Here is a 6,793-nt window from a genome sequence, read left to right on the forward strand (position 1 = left end):
CAGCACAGATCTTGATCTGTATGTCCGTGTGCCACTGCAATACCAATAATAACAACAACAAACAGGAATAAACACAACACAGGCAGGTCACCCAGTTTTCTCTTGGACTAAGGCACTTCCACTTCCATAACATGCAGCAGTAATGCTATTAGAAAGACTATAGATAGAACAATAACAGGAGTGTGGCAGTACAAAAGAGGCTTTAGCTCACCTAGGTGAATGGTGATCCCTGCTGTTCCTCACCAGGAAGGAGATGCAAAGAGACACCAGGACTGAATGGAAATCTATGGTTTAAGGTGGGACACAGTATTTTAATGGCATATTCCAGCCTTGCAAAATTAAAGTTGCTCACCCACCTAGGGAAGTATTTCCTTTTTCAACATGAGCTCCGTAACCCCCAAGCTGTGGAATGGCTTCCCCCTTCTCTGTATATTTTTTCTGGAGTTTGCATGACCATTTCTGAATTTATTGAGGCACCCTGTTCAGCTGGGTGTGCAGTCCTGTGGCATGCCCTCTTCCCCCTAGAAATGTCATGCGATGGGGTGGGTGTATAAACACCACACTAGTTAACCAGGGTTAACAGGTGCCTGAGCCCATTTAGACCACTGTGTGGCACCTGGAGGGGTGTTAGGCATAATTGGCGATCAAACCCAACTGGGTCTTCATGAAAGAAGGAGCACAAGGCAGTGGAAAAGGGGTTAGAGAAGAAACCTGTGTGAGAAAGGTTTGGTATCAGACCTAGTGGGTCCTGAGATAGAAAGAAGTCTGGGAGGCTAGGGGCTGCAAAGTCTAGGCATGTTTTCTTGAGTTGTGGGAAGCTAGAGGCAATGAAGCCAAAGAGGCAGTGACAGTAAAGCTTAAGGAGTGCTTGGATTGAAGTTTGGAGGGGTAGGCTCCTGTGGCAGCCCCTGAGGAGGGAGTTTCCAGGGAGGAAGCTCTGTGAGGCCGAACTCTGAAATAAAAGCAAGAAGGAATTTTGCAGGCATGAGGCTGAGCCCCAGTAGGAAACCCTGAGGAAGGAGGCTGTGGGCCCTTAAGATTTCTTTGAATGGTCTACATTGAAGATCCTGGCTGAGGATCTGTGGATCCTAATAACCGCTAGCCAGAGAAGCTGAAGACACTGGAACTTTAGGCATTGTTTTATGTAGACTTGAGAGTGGAGTACCCTGAAAGGTGTGTGGAACTAACACATGACCTGGCTGGAAGCTGGAGGGCTGAGTCATGAGAAGAAGTGGCCCACCACAGAACTAGCACAACTGTTGGCAAGGGGTGTTGGAGACGAAGGTGCTGCTACACCATACCTAACCAGGAGGGCATGCATCTGCAGTAAGTCCAGTCTTCTACACATCACTAATCAAACACTGGTGGTAACTATAGAACATCTGAAATTCAGGGGTTAAAATGCAGTTGCTGACACACTGAGCTCCATCACTGTTAGTGGCTGCACCTATAATCTATCTTAATGTGGGCTTCATTTGTCAAGTGATAAGGCAGTTTAGCCATCCCAATAATAAACCAACAAAATAATCACAGTCACATCAGCAGTGTTTCTCTGTTTTAAATTAGAGAAGCTAGTCTCCAAGTCTTGCCAAGAAAACAAAGAGCTTCTGGGGGTAGGTGCTGACCATGAACCTTACTATGCTTAACCTGGTTTCCCCATGGAAGAGACTTCTAGGATGTTGTATGTAGAGATTATACTATAGGTCCCACTTCATTTAAAGTGAAGACTGGAGACCTCAGTGTGAAGGACTGGGTTGCTCAGAAAAGTTAGTGGAACACAGAGACTTTAATCTCTCACCTGTTGGCCTGAGTCCAGGCCAGGCTGGTGGTGGTGAAAAGCCATCCCACATGATGGCCTTTTGCTGCTCCTGACTGTATGTGACCTGAATTTCCAGGCTGGAAGGATTACTTCTTAGTCGACAGATGTCCGCACTATTGTTGGTACAAATTGGTCCTCCTTGCTGTCATACAGAGATTAAAGGACAAGGGCTGTGGGCTACAGAGACTGAAACCCCCTTTTAGACACTATTACTGCATTGAATTACCTATTTGGGGGGCAAGAGTGGTTGTCTCACATTTTTTGGTACCTTGGCATCTTCAGCTGCTGTCTTTCCCGCTGAGAATTGAGCTAGGAAGTAGAATTGTCAGAATTGGTGGGCTAATGACATAGAAGTAACACTGATAACTCACTTTCACACACATAATTATCTTTTCCCTGGGAAAGTACAGCAGTTTGGCTTGTTTTTACTAGAGGATTAAACCTAGACTGTAAACTTTCTCTCTAATAGAGAATTGAAAGTACTTGAGTTTTCGCCCTCCATGTCTCCCATTGTTCACTGTTGTTCAGACCCACTCTTGTCTGTTACAGAGTAGGTGATTAATTGCATTCATTTCTGCTTCACAGAAGCCCAAGTTCATCCCTACTCCTAAATTTCACAGAAAGCTCAGTGGAAACAGCAGCACTGAAGCATTTGTCTGTCTAGCAGCAAGAGGGTTAACTCAATGATTCTTAGGACTTTTCCTATGCACCAGAACACAAGAGGGGATGCTATTAGATACATGAAAGTGTAGATTCACTCAATGATCTACTTTTGGGATTTTATTTTCTATGGGTTTCTAGTGTGATTATTCCCTGTGGGGCAGGAAATGTGCTTACTAGAGAGGAACCACTGCCTGCTTGTCTAACTGGGGGTGCTGGAAAAAAGGATGTTGCAGAACTTCTCTCAAGTGTACTGTAATTCTGGTCAACACCTTAAAATGGATCCCAAGGTCCCAGATAATTGTCTTTTGATAGTGTGATGAATGTTCAAATACCTCCTAAAATTGACAGCCTGACAATAGATCTTATGGGATTTTTCACAGGAGACTGGGTGTTAATCAATCTGCTGAAATTCCAGTTTGGGGAACTGCATTTTGCCAACCTAAATTCCCTCTTCCAAATTAAATTGTGCTACGCAGTGCTGATGTGTGGCAGTTAAATTACCATGTTCTACCCCAAGGGTGGCTACATTTAATTAGTGGGGATAAGGATTCCTATGTACACACACTGTGCAGTATGAGTAAAGTTTGTAATGTTCTTTTGGCTCCACATCTATGGAATAACTTTTATTAAAAAATTGGCTATTAAAGGGAGATATGATAGTGTATAAAATCATGAATGGTGTGGAGAAAATGCATAAGGAAGTGTTGTTTACTCCTTTATGCAAGAACTGGAAGTCACCTGATGAAACGTTAGGCAGCAGGCTTAAAACTAACATAAGGAAGTGCTTCATCATACAACACACAATCAACATGTGGAACTTGTTGCCAGGGAATGTTGTGAAGGCCAAAAGTATAACTGGGTTCAAAATAGTATTACATAAGTTCAGGGAAGGTAGGCCCATCAATAGCTATTGGCCAAGATGGTCATGGACACAACGACATGCTTCGAATGTCCCTAACTCTGACTGCCAGGGACTGGATGGATTACTCAATGATTGTCCTGTTCATTCCCTCAAAGCATCTGGCACTGGCTGCTGTTGGAAGACAGGATGCTGGGCTAGATGGATCATTAGTGTGACCCAATGCATCTATTCTTATGTTCTTATCAAGGTTGGTAGCTAATCCTCTGTCCTTGCAATACCACCAGGAAGCGCCAGGGGCGGATTAATGATTTTGCTGCCCCTAGGCCCTGAAATAATTGCCGCCCCGCCTGCCCCTGGCCCCGACCCGACTCCACCCTTTCCACAGCCCCATTCCAACCCCTTCCCCAAAGTCCCCGCCCCAACTCTGCCCCCTCCCTGCCCCTATTGGATCCCTTCCCCAAATCCCCCCTGGCCCCGCCTCTTCCCCCAGTGCACCGTGTTCCTCCTCCTCCTCCCCCCTCTCTTCCTGCCCCGCAAAACAGCTGTTTCGTGGCGCAAGCGCTGGGAGGGAGGGGAGAGAGACAGGACGCCGCAGCGCTCGCAGAGGAGGCGGAGGCAAGCTGGAGTAGGGGGGGGCGGGGAGGGGAGCTTCTCCGTGGGTGCTCAAATTTGCTGGCCTAGGCCTAGGCCTTGGCCTTGTCGGCCTAGGGGATAATACGCCGCTGGGAAGAGATTATTTCTAAAACCATAGACCATATACATGCCTAAACAAAGAGACAGAGACCCTCTCCTATTTGGAAGGGTTACTTCAGAGTGGTAGAGGCTAGAAATGTAGCTGAATATTAAAACGTGAAGGTTCTTCAGAAGCTGATAGACTCAGTCTCTAGACTCACCAGGGGAAGTTCTCCTCACCAGTGGCAAGTGGGACTTTTCAAGGCCTGCTTGAATAGCTGATTAAGTTCTCAATCTTGTCACTTCCAAGGCCCTTGATCACTTTGTTGCCAGTTTCTGAATTCCTCTGCTGCTTCGGGACTAAGATAGCAACATAATGGGGCGCTCGTCTTAATGCCAGGTGATAAAAGGAGAAACAATCTCAACACCACTTATGCCATGCAACCTATGAGTGCACTTGAGCCTTTGTGAGCAGCATGTACAAACTTACTGCTGACCTGCAGGGGGAGCTGGTTACCATATTCTGAAGTCCCAAACCTATTGGCAGTCAGTAGCTCTGGTCTAACTGATGCTCACTGGGCTAGCTAACGGTTTGGCAACATGTCATGTTATAGCCCAGAATAATAACTGCTTTTCCTTGTTATCTGAGCACCCCTAGTACCAGATTTTCTTCTTTCTGCAAAGAGATGAACTAGCCTTGCAAGGTTTGACTGCGTAGATAGTTAACCACAAGCAAACGGAAATTCCAGACTCCCTTGAATGTAGAAGAATTTTTATCCTGGTTCATAGTAAAGTTTGGCAACAACTTTCCTTATTTCCTTTGTCATAGTCAATTTTAGGGTGACATTTTGCAAAAGTCTATTACATTTAAATTAAAACTGCAATCAGTGTGAAAGTCTTACTCCTCCTCTGGAGTCTTGATAAAATATAATGCTCTAATTATCGTAAAATTGAGAATTTAAAATAGCATCATGTCAGTATAAGAATTGTAGATTGTCAGGAAGTGCAGAAAGGGTTGTGTGTTCTTTTAACAAGTTTTTTTGTTAGAAATCATTTGAGTAAAAATGTGCTACACCTTTAGAAATAGGCTTGTTTGCCACAATATCAACTACTAGACTTCATCTTTCTGTGGTATACATTTTCATACTTCCATGTACTGGAGAAATATAGGGTAATGAATATAGTCTGTAAATATAAGGGCAACTTTCTGGAAAGGCTAAAAAAAATTGAACTGCATTTACATTAGAAGTCTTGAGTTTTTGTGCTTGGAATAACAAAATGACCTGAAGAAGAGCTCCATGTAAGCTAGAAAGTTTGTCTTTTTTCACCAACAGAATTTGGTCCAGCAAAAGATATTACTTCACCCACCTTGTCTCTCTCATATCCTGGGACCAATATGGTTATACTACATTGCAAGCAAATTATTTTGTTTTTAAAAATGCTAACTACACATTTCCATAGTCCTCAATGTGGAATGTGATTTGCTAATTTTGAAAATAGAGGGGTAACAGACAATAGAAGGGATTGAAGATGTCTTACTGAATCTGTGCAGTACAACTTTGTTCAAGATAATAACACACTATTCCAGGCAAGTGCAGCTGATGCATATATTTACCTGGAAGTACATTTTTTTTGACAGCTTCCTGAATAGAAGCGGTGTTTCATATAGCATCCATTTTAGATCAGAGCTTTAATTCATTTTATTTATATATTAGGCAAATAATACCTACATTCCTACCTGAGTACAACTTTGCCCCAGCTACTGAAGTACCGACTACAAAACTCTTATCTTAACTTCCTGTGTTCTAACACAAATGTACCAATGACACGCCAAATGCTGGTATCAGTGTACCAACATGTCTATAGCAAATAAGCCAGAAACAGGGACACCTATCCAAATAAAATAAATATATGGAGATATACCTATCTCATAGAACTGGAAGGGACCCTGAAAGGTCATTGAGTCCAGCCCCCTGCCTTCACTAGCAGGACCAAATACTGATTTTGCCCTAGATCCCTAAGTGACCCCCTCAAGGACTGAACTCATAACCCTGGGTTTAGCAGGCCAATGCTCAAACCACTGAGCTGTCCCCCCCCCAAAACAATGGAGATGCTGGGGATTGAACCCAGGGCCTCATACATGCAAAGCATGCACTGTACCACTGAGCTACATCCCCTTCCTTCCACATAACAATCTTGTATCAAACATATCTATATTTACTGCTATAATCTAGAATAGCCCTTTAAAATGCAAAGAAAGTTAAGTAATGTTAGATACTTAAACATAATCATAACATAACCCCAACTATACATATAAAATGATGGGGTCTAAATTAGCTGTTACCACTCAAGAAAGAGATCTTGGAGTCATTGTGGATAGTTCTCTGAAAACATCCACTCAATGTGCAATCAAAAAAGCTAACAGAATGTTCGGAATCATTAAGAAAGGGATCGATAATAAGACAGAAAATATCATATTGCCTCTATATAAATCCATGGTAAGCCCACATCTTGAATACTGCCTGCAGATGTGGTCGCCCCATCTCAAAAAAGATATATTGGAATTAGAAAAGGTTCAGAAAAGGGCAACAAAAATGATTAGGAGTATGGAACAGCTTCCTTATGAGGAGAGATTCATAAGACTGGGACTTTTCAGCTTGGAAGAGACGACTAAGGCGGGGGGGGGGTATGATTGAAGTCTATAAAATCATGACTGGTGTGGAGAAAGTAAATAAGAAAGTGTTATCTACTTCTCATAACACAAGAACTAAGAGTCA

At 43.2% G+C, this 6,793-nt stretch overlaps 1 non-coding gene across 1 annotated transcript; it reads right to left on the reverse strand.

Moving 5' to 3' along the window:
• Positions 1 to 6,121: 6,121 nt before the first annotated feature.
• Positions 6,122 to 6,193, reverse strand: TRNAA-UGC (transfer RNA alanine (anticodon UGC)). Its single transcript has one exon. It is a non-coding gene; the product is annotated as a tRNA-Ala (tRNA).
• Between the last annotated feature and the right edge of the window lie 600 nt (positions 6,194 to 6,793).

This window comes from Emys orbicularis, chromosome 16 (genome assembly GCF_028017835.1).
Source record: "Emys orbicularis isolate rEmyOrb1 chromosome 16, rEmyOrb1.hap1, whole genome shotgun sequence".
NCBI lineage: Eukaryota > Metazoa > Chordata > Testudines > Emydidae > Emys > Emys orbicularis.